The sequence below is a fragment of the Homarus americanus genome, unplaced genomic scaffold, assembly GCF_018991925.1.
Source record: "Homarus americanus isolate GMGI-L3 unplaced genomic scaffold, GMGI_Hamer_2.0 scaffold20465, whole genome shotgun sequence".
In the NCBI taxonomy this organism is placed as follows: Eukaryota; Metazoa; Arthropoda; class Malacostraca; order Decapoda; family Nephropidae; genus Homarus; species Homarus americanus.
Genome location: NW_024756914.1, coordinates 1,192,205 through 1,202,883, shown reverse-complemented (window position 1 = coordinate 1,202,883; position 10,679 = coordinate 1,192,205).

Genomic DNA, 10,679 nt, shown 5'->3' with positions numbered 1-10,679 from the left:
ATTAAAGAATAAAAAAAAATCCTTCCTATTGATTTGTTGTGTTGTAAATAATAAATGATTCTTTATGTAACAAATGAAATGTCACAACTGTAAATTGAGTAACTGTATCAAATGTAACTTGAATTTTTTGGGGATAGACTTGGAGCTTTGTAATAGTGTTGCTTTACATGTTGAGAGATTATTTACAGTAAAGAAAGCGCTTAACTAGATCAGAAAAAAAGTTAACTTATACTTTTGACCTAATGAAGAAGACTGGTTTGAAGTGAAAATGTTATCTCAGGGATATATACCGTACACATCTATTGAAGTAACATGATTTATTAATGGATGATGATGACGATAATGATGGTGTCTCATCCAATGAACCATTCTCTCAGGTGGTGTGAACTGGCTGTCAGATGATATGAACCGGTTGAAGAGCCAAGCGGATACAAGAACAAAATAGGGTCGGTAGGTCCTAACAGCGAAAGTGACCAGTCTGGTTTACACCCAGTTAGTGGACAGGGAGGGAGGGGGAGGGATGGAAGGAGGGTGAGAGATGAGGGGAGTGGGAAAAGACAGGGAGTAGGAAGGAATGAGGAGTGAAGAAGGGATGGGAGGGAGGGAAGGAAAAGGGAGGAAGTGAAAGAGGAGAGAAGAAGATTGGGGGGTAGGGAAAGAGAGAGAGAGAGGGGCAGCTAAGGATTAAGAGAGGGGGGGAAAGGAAGGGAGAGTGAGAAAAATGAAGGTTATAAGAAAGAAAATGGAATGAAACAAGGGAGAGAAAAGTAAATAAATTTTAAGAAGAATCGAAATGAGAGAGAGAGATAAAAGTCGAAGAGATATAAAGACAGAAAAGCTAATTTTGGGTATAATAACACTTGACATTTTGCTCTAACCTAATTTATCTTAACCTGACCTTAACAGACTGAGTGACAACACCACTCAGGACACACCTCAGCCGACCCAATTGTGAATGGGTTCCTGATTTTGCATGTCCTGGTGGGGTGGGGGGTGAGGGGGGTGTTCATGGGATACCAGGCTGATAGGACATACTTTCACCACAACCTAACCTAAGCGACCCTTACCTGCTCTAACCCACCCCCTGAACTTAAACTAAACCTTACTTAACTTAACCTAACCAAATCTACCTTAACTTTACCTTTGCTTAACCTAACCTACCAAATACTAACTTAATATTATCTTACCTAATTCAACCCAACTTTAAACTATCTCATTCTAACCTAACGTAATCTAACCCTACCTTATGGAACTCAACCTTACAGTCTTACACTCGCCTAACCCCGAAGTTTTTCCCTACATATGGAACTAACAATGACAAAAAAAAAATGCAGTGAATTTTTAATAACAAGCAAGAAGAAAGCAGGTAGGTAAATAGTACGTAGGAAAGTAGTAGGTTGGTAAGTGGCAGGGAGGCAGGCAGTAAGTAAAATAGTATAGTAAGCTAATTAGTAAAGGTAGGTAAGTATTTCCCAAGTAGCAGTCAGCAGGGTGGCAAGTACTAGCCAGGTAAGCAGCAGTAAGCAGGTAGGTAGCAGCTAACCGCCAGACAGAACCCAACAGCAAGTAAATGAAAAACCCGAACCAACTCTGGGTGTGGCTAAGTAAGGTAACGGTACTGTGCCTGCCTCCTGCTTGCTGTTCAGGTACCCCCCCCACCCCCTCCACCTCCTGCTTGTTGTTCAGGCTCCCCCTACCTCCTGCTTGTTGTTCAGGTACCCCCCTCACCTCCTGCTTGTTGTTCAGGTACCCCCCTCACCTCTTGCTTGTTGTTCAGGTACCCCCCCCTCACCTCCTGCTTGTTGTTCAGGTACCCCCCCTCACCTCCTGCTTGTTGTTCAGGTACCCCCACCCCTCCACCTCCTGCTTGTTGTTCAGGCTCCCCCACCTCCTGCTTGTTGTTCAGGTACCCCCCCTCACCTCCTGCTTGTTGTTCAGGTGCCCCACCCCTCCACCTCCTGCTTGTTGTTCAGGTACCCCCCTCACCTCCTGCTTGTTGTTCAGTACCCCCCCACCCCTCCACCTCCTGCTTGTTTGTTCAGGTACCCCCCCTCACCTCCTGCTTGTTGTTCAGGTACCCCCCCTCACCTCCTGCTTGTTGTTCAGGTACCCCCCTCACCTCCTGCTTGTTGTTCAGGTACCCCCCCTCACCTCCTGCTTGTTGTTTGGTACCCCCTCACCTCCTGCTTGTTGTTCAGGTACCCCCTCACCTCCTGCTTGTTGTTCAGGCTCCCCCTCCACCTCCTGTTTGCTGTTCAGTACCCCCCTCCTGCTTGTCGTTCAGGCTCTCCCCACCTCCTGTTTATTTGTTCAGGATCCCCCCACCTCTTGCTTGTTGTTCAATACCCCCACCTCCTGTTTGCTGTTCAGGCGCCCCCCTTCACCTCTTGCTTGTTGTTCAATACCCCCACCCCTGCTTGTTATTCAGGCTCCACCCACCTCCTGTTTGTTGTTCATGTACCCCACCTCTTGCTTGTTGTTCAATACCCCCCCCCCTGCTTGTTGTTTAGGGTCCCCCCACCTCCTGCTTGTTGTTCAGGCTCCCCCGCTTCCATCTTTTGTTCAGGCGTCCCTCCACCTCAATTAAGCCGTTCTTATTTATATTTCTCTTTCTCACTCGTGTGAATTTATTACAAATGTTTGTAGATATTTTTTTAAATATTTTGAAGACGTGTGTGATTCCCGGGTGTAAGGGTTGGGAAGTGTGTGTACAGGGCTGGTGTTATGTTTCAACACATGCCATTGAGCCATCTCTGAGAAAAACTTGTTTAAGAACGCATACACAGATGGAAGAACGCACAGACGAGAGAACGCACCAACGGACGTACGGAAGAATGCAAGGACGAATTGACGCACGCACGCACGCACCTTGGACGACATTTGTACCTATATCCCCTTGTTGATAGGCGGGTCAGGGTAGGTGCAGGTGAGGTATGTGCAAAAACAAGTTAAGAATATAAATAGAGCTGTTGTTTAGGGTAGAGGCACAAGAAGACTAGTGAAACGAGTGCTACAAGAGGCCCTGACTACTGAATTGATATATAAAATAGCAGTGTAATATGGCCAAATAGAATAGCGGTATGGACACAGAATAGCGTTTTAGTATGACCACATTGGATAGCGTCGTAGTTTGGGTATTATTGACCTATTTCTCACAATCTGGATTTCAGGAGTTCAGAGGGCATGGCAAGATTCAGTTGTTTCTAAAATGACAAAAGATGATCACATATATTTTGGTTCCGTTTAAGTCGATTCAGAGCACTCAATTTCCTGATCTAATTGTTTTATTGAATATGAAGCTTGATGTATATTTTCTCAAGTACAGCTTAACGCAGTCGATGAGCAGGTCTTAGTATGGGGAATGAGTAATATGCTAAAAGGAGAGCAAAAAGTTATTTACTGGTTTATAATTACATTACAAAATTAGTCTAATTGTCTATTAATTCATATTTTGCTCGAATGTTATTTCTTCATATTTATTTCTATGCATATTATTAATTACGGCAGTTTTCAGATCCGTTTTCTGTAATACTGTTTACTGTACTGCTATTCCCGTTTTTTGTTCTGTAAACACAGGTGAATCAACAGGTGTCATGTCAACAACTATCTGTGTGCCTATCGTTCATAAAGTTACGCGAATGTGTACATAACCTGCTCACACCCTTAATAGACTTTTAAGAAAACGTCTGAAAATGTGAATTGATCTGTAAAACGAAGCAGAACATAGGACAAAAGGAAACTCGGACGTATAATTGAACTTGAAGGTCCTTTGCTGGATTTCAATGGACGGAAGCAGGTGAGTTAATGATTCTGTAACTATTTAGACATACCGACATACCTAACAGTATTTATTTCCCTTCATAATCAATGTTAAGCTGGCATTCATATATATTATGTTTCGTCTGTTGGTTTGATATGCTTCTCCCTATGATGTCTTAGAGGGAGAGGCATCATGTCTTTCCTCAGTTTCTCTATAATTTAAGTTAATAGATACAGTGTTATGTATAATTATTATTTAATGAATAGAAAAAACATTGCATGAGAATATTTGTTAAGCTGGGAGGAGAAGGTGAATGAAAGGTAAATGTGCATTAGGGTTTTATTTAAAGAATCTTACTAAATGACAGGTGTTGTAAGATGTTGGTGTTGGTGTTTTAAATAATAGTTCAGGTGTGGAGGGGTGGTTAGTGAAGAGCTCATTACGGCAAATAATAATAATTATAATAAGAATAAACAGTGAGCACATTCCAAGTACAGTACAGGTAAACTAAACAGGGTGTGGTGGCATTAGTGTACATGACTTGCTGTAGACATCAAAGCCGAACTGTTCACCGTCAACCCCGGGCTACCCACAACTAGTTTTTATCGACTATTTTTGTCAGCCTCCACAAGGAATGTCTTGATCACCAGAATCTTATCACTTACAGCCCAGATTCTTATTAACACTCTTACGTTCAACTCTTTACCGTGTTTGGAGTTGTGATAACATATCTAACTGGTTCACTTAAGCTACCGTGTTGAAAGATGGATTCTCGATTCTCTCGTGTCAGAAGTTCCTGCGTTATTTTTGTTTTCTTAATCAGAGATATGAGATTTTGTACGTAAATCATTTCTCAAATACTGTATAGAAGGCAAACTTGTTACTCTCGCAGCAGGGAAGGGTGACAAGAGCATCGTATTCCTATTATAATATTTGGTATCTTATGTAAACATGAAATATTTAATTATTTCACACAGTTCTTATCACTGATAAAAAACTTTTGTACATATAAATAATATTTGTTTTTCTCTTAATGATGGATATTAATAGTTTGAATGTTTCTGAACGATAACAGAAGAACGCTATATATTTTTAATTCGATGTATAAAAGACGGAATTTCGTGTTTTTAACGGGTCCGACTAATTACCCAAATGTAGCCAAATGTAGCCGCAATGAAGTCAAATAATGGTCCTAGATGAATAAATCAGACTGCTAATCACTTCTCGACTAGTATTTGGTGTCACGAAGTCACAAAAAGTTGGTAAACTTAATTTAATCTGAGTTAATAGATCAAGTGCATGTACCTAACCTAACATAATCTAACCTAACCTAACACAACACAACACAACTCAGATTAAATTAAGTTTACCAATTTTTTTTTAGTTTATGACACCAAATAATAATCGAGAAGTGATTCACAGCTTGAATTACGCTTGTACGACCATCATTTGAATTCATTGCGGCTACATTTGGGTAATTCCTCGCTCCGTCGGTAGATGCACGCGATCTATTAACTCAGATTAAAGTAAGTTTTCCAATTTTTTGTGACTTTCTGACATCAAATACTAGTCGAGAAATGATTAGCAGTCCGATTTATTCATGTAGGACCATTATTTGACTTCATTCCGGCTACATTTGGCTACATTTGGGTAATTAGTCGGACCGGTTTTTAACAGCTCCGGAAGATGGCGATTTTTAATTATTTAAATGGCACCGAACAATGACAAATAACAGCATTTGAATATACTTTATTGAACATATTTTGCGAAGGGAATCAGTAACACAAACTGCCGTAATGACATCACAGTCGCGAATTCAACTGTTTCATAGCGTTATGGTAATTTGCTATGTGAGTTTGATCGAGGTTTGGAAATTCCTGCGTTTTTGTTGTTGATAACAATGTGGCTCTGATAAGACTGTACTTTGTTTATTTTGGTACTATATACATTGATCTCTCTCTCTCTCTCTCTCTCTCTCTCTCTCTCTCTCTCTCTCTCTCTGATTCTCAGTGGTTCATACTTTTGTTTTTTCACTTAAGTGAGGATGATTGAACGCTTCCAGCCAAGATAGTCTTGGTACACTTTGGATGCCACTTGAAGTGTCACATCTGAATCATTCATGTTCACACCTGTATCATACCTGACCCCCACTTGACCTACGCCTGGGCTACACTTGGGCTTCACTTGGGATACACCTGGGCCACACCTGGGCCACACTTGTGCCACACCCGAGCCACTCAAGCGACGTCCTTGTAACAAGGTAAACCACACAACAGTTAGATGGGAAGACATAAAACAGGTAATGTACTCGCTGGCTCTGCTTACTGGACTTAAAAAAGACCGACCTTGTGGACTTTACTGTGGCGTCCTGTGGTGACAGTCTGTGGGAACTACTGTACGCACTACGACCCTCTCTTGGTCTGACTTTACCTTGTGTCAAGTACGTTTTGTTTCTTATTATTATATTTATAATTGTTATTACTATTAGTTGTAACAGTACCATCATTATTATTAGCCTCTCTTTAACTGCTGGTCATGGTATTGTTTTCGGTCCTGTCTGTGTGTGTCTGTGGGAGTCTTCCCAAAATAACCCAAGAACTGGTTTGCTGATTTGTCCCAAACTTGGTAGGTTTGATCAACAGTTGACAAGGTCCACATGGTAACCTTTTGGTGTAAATTGCGCCAAAATTGATGAAGTGTTTCCGTGGTAACGGTTTGCACAATTATAACACTTGTGGGGGGGGGGGTGTTAAAGAAAACGATCACATTTAATTGAAGTAACTGTGTCACTAGTTCGATATTTATTCAGTCATGGAAACGGTTCGTGAGCAGAATTTTCCGCTTGGACTGTGTGTAATTATTATTATTATTATTATTATTATTATTATTATTATTATTATTATTATTATTATTATTATTATTATTATTATTATTATTGCTGCTGCTACTGTAAATCACAAGCTACAGCAACATTAATGGAACTCCTGTTTGTTCATGAGGGAGACAAAAGTGTGTGAAGGAAACATCCCAACATCTCATCACAATAACTGGATCAGCGGGTCAGGTTGGCTGTCTTTGGTCGCGGGGTTGTGGAAGACCTTGATATATTTTTTATTGCGGTCTACGAAAATGGTAAATCACAACCTTATTTGACTTATTGTTTCCAAATGTGACTTCTAGATATGTCGTGTCGTTTCTAATGGACGTAACTGTCAACATGATAAGTTTAGTGTTAGCTTCTGGGTAATTGATAGTCATTTATGTAAAGAAAGTGGATTAAATGATCTCTTGGTTAATCTTTATATATTTTCTTGAACAATTAACCACAGTCATGTTTGATTTCATGTAATATATTACATTAAAAAACATCAAAAAAGAATAATCTGTTAGTCATTGTTGCCATTACTGTAAAGGTAACAAATGGCTGATATTTTACGTCTATAGGATTATTTCAGCTAAAAGAGCAAAAGTTATCATCACCAGTCTCTGCGCAGCTCGATTTTGAGGTCTAGTTCTTGTGTTGTAAGCGTTTAAAAAAACAAAACATTATCTTCGAGTGCATTAAATATACATCCACCTGTTTTATTATAATCATCTTACTGTATTTGACAACCAACACACCACCACTCCTCAAAAAATGGATTAAAAAAGTGAATACGAAATAATTATATGAATTTAAGAATAGCAGATGAATATATAATACGAAAATATATCCGCCATGACGTCTGTCTGAAGAACTTTACGACGACGTTGAAAATTGCTTCTTTGTTTTTACGATTATTTTTAAAGAACTTCGAGGCATAAATATTATTACCTATTAATGTTTTTAAGTGTTTTTTATTTGGAAACACTAACCGTCCGCGTGTGTGTGTGTGTGTGTGTGTGTGTGTGTGTGTGTGTGTGTGTGTGTGTGTGTGTGTGTGTGTGCGTGTGTGTGTCCTGGCAATAGTGAACGTGATAGACAACTCGTGCAAATAGTAATGAATTTCGTTCTGGTCAGTAGGCTAAGTTATGTTAATTAAGTATGATTAAATTAGGTTAGGTTAGGTTAGGTTAGGTTAGGTAATGATAGATGAGGTGTGGTGTTGGTGAGTACTGGCCCCTGTTCACCTTCAGTAGTCACTTCTGGAGCCTCCTGCTGGGTCTACCTCCCTCACTTGGTCTCCGTCACTAGTCTGGCAGGACGCTGGTGACCTCAGAGCCTAGGCTGGGACGCTCATCAGGCAAGCCAAGAAGGTGTGAGAGTTGAGGGAATCACCCCCCCAAAAAAAAGAATTCCTAAACATCTCAACCATCATCACAATATATTAACAAAATCATCAATTACCATACCGCGTTGTGGATTTTATATTGCTGAAGAAAAAGGTTCGGTGTTAGAGAAAATATAACGTCTAGTGTTATTGTTTTGCCACGTTTTCTGGTGGTACAGGAATATTCCCTAAAGATTCAGTGTTGTGGCCGAAATTTTCCCCACCAGTTCTCCCCTACAGGATATCTTTTACTGACCTGGATGAGGATTCTTAAAGGCTCTATTGTACATGAATCTTCCTCATAACTGGAGATTATAAGAACGCATCTAACGGATTCATTTAAGTTCTACCATAAGACTGACGTTTAAAATGACGTCAGAATTGCACTGAGACTCTACCCTAACTGGACGTCGTGGGGGTTTGGCTGTGTTTACTTACATGAATGACCCCTCTTCCTGACCTTACTGAGGATGTTCTGCGTGGATGAGGGATTCACTGACAATGATACTCCTCGGATGGTCGTATAGTCAGGCGACCATGAAGATAGATGCAATAAAAATCGACTGGGAGAAAATTGTATTCGTTTTATACAGTTTCATGTCCTTATCTTCCCTCCCCTCCCCTCCCCTCTCCCCTACCTCTCCCTTACTTCCACATCCTCACTTCCCACCATCTCTCTACCTCCCCCCACCCCCCTTCCCACCCCCACCTTCTCCCCCTTCCCCCATGCAAATCCTTCTACCAGTTACCAGATAAACTAGACACTGCCAGGCACTAGTTGCACTTGGTGGCACTGCTCTGGCACTTCCTGATGTAGTCGCTGAAGGGTGGCGGCAGTGGTGAGGTCATCTTGTTTCCCCTGCAGATGATTAAGAAATCTTCATTACTCTGTCCTCTGTTGATGAATGTCCGCTATCAGCCCGAGGAGGAGGAGGAGGAGGGGTAGGTGGAGGAGGTGTGTTGAGGGGGAGGGAGGGGGAGGTGGGTGACGTCCTAGCGCTCTCTCTCTCTCTCTCTCTTTCTAATGTTAATGATTGTAATGAAAGAGAAGAAGAAGAAGAAGAAGAAGAAGAAGAAGAAGAAGACAATAACACTAAAGTAAATGACATCCACCAATCATTTCTCCTGTGAGTCGAAGTTTACAAAATATATATTTTTTTTTCATAACCCGGATGACGTAAGCTCGCCACCCCCCCACTTATAACCTGACCTTTAATATAATCGATTTTTTTTCTTACTTAACTTAATATTCATCTACAGTTTTATGTCGTCAGTTCAATAGCTATTATTATTTTCTTCTTATGTAAATTTGACTTGATATTGATTATAGTGTGTGTGGGGGGTGGGGAGGTAGGGGAGGTGGTGGTCAGTGTGGTAGGGGGTGGTTGTAGTGGTCAGTGTGGTGAGTGTGGTGTGTTGGGGAGTGGTCAGTGTGGTGGTGGTGGTGGTCAGTGGTAGGGGTGGTTGTAGTGGTCAGTGTGGTAGGGGGGGTGTTGGGGAATGGTCAGTGTGGTGGAGGGGGGGGGGTGTGGTCAGTGTGGTGGTGGGGATGGTAGGGGTGGTAGTGGTCAGTGTGGTAGAGATGGTCACTTTCCCTATCAAGAGCCAACATGACTTTCTTCTTCCCGCATCCTCTTGGCACCGTTGACCTCACCTGCCGCAGGTTAATGGCCACACCTGTGGACTAGGTGACAGTATTAACTAACGTAAACACCAGAGTGAAGCAGTTACCTGAAGGTCGTATATAATGACTTGAATTATTATCTCATGGAAAAATGGTGGATGTAACTTGGTGTATTGTCTAATTTACATATTGCTCTCATTGATAAGATTATGGGCAACAAGACAGTTTAAGTCTGGTGTCTGTAGAGTATTTTGCATTAATATTACTACTGCTGTTACTGTTTATAATAATAATAATAATAATAATAATAATAATAATAATAATAATAATAATGGCAGAAACACAACTAATATATCACAGTCATGTATCGTAGTGACGTCATTTGCACTGTAATCGTAAAAAAAATAGCTGCGAGGAAATTCACTCGTTCACATCTAATAAAAATTCCTAATTTTTTTCCCCAAGGACGAACACCGTGCTTATTTACTACATCACGGTCGATGTTAACGAGATGAAAAGCAGCTTGCCAGCCTAGTAATAACTAATGTTATTAATTTTTTTTTTATACGAGGAGGAGCAAGGTCTGGATGGGAAGCCAGGGAGGGCCAAAGGGAACATTATTTTAATATAATGTAATTTAAATAAGTAGCAAAAAATATATATTAATAAACTTATTTGCAGGGATAACTATTATGATGCAGTATTCATATTTTCCGCCATTAAAGAGAAAAAGGTTATATAAACAACTTTGGCACGGTGTGATGTAAACTTTTCACTTCTCTGCCATAAAGGTCGGGGAAAAACTAATTGATTCAGATTGATAACTGTCGTCTATGTTTACATGTTATCTGTCCAGGGAAGGAGGAAGTGGGCAGAGAGTGGGAGGAGCCATGGCACCAGGACCCCCCCCTCACCCCCACCCCCACAACTTGCCACTTAAGGCAACTCCAGACAAAGACGAAGGTGGCTGTACCGCTATGGGGGTAAAAACTAGTGACATCCATCTGGCAACACTATGCTTGGCGATGGGCTTTGTACTGACACT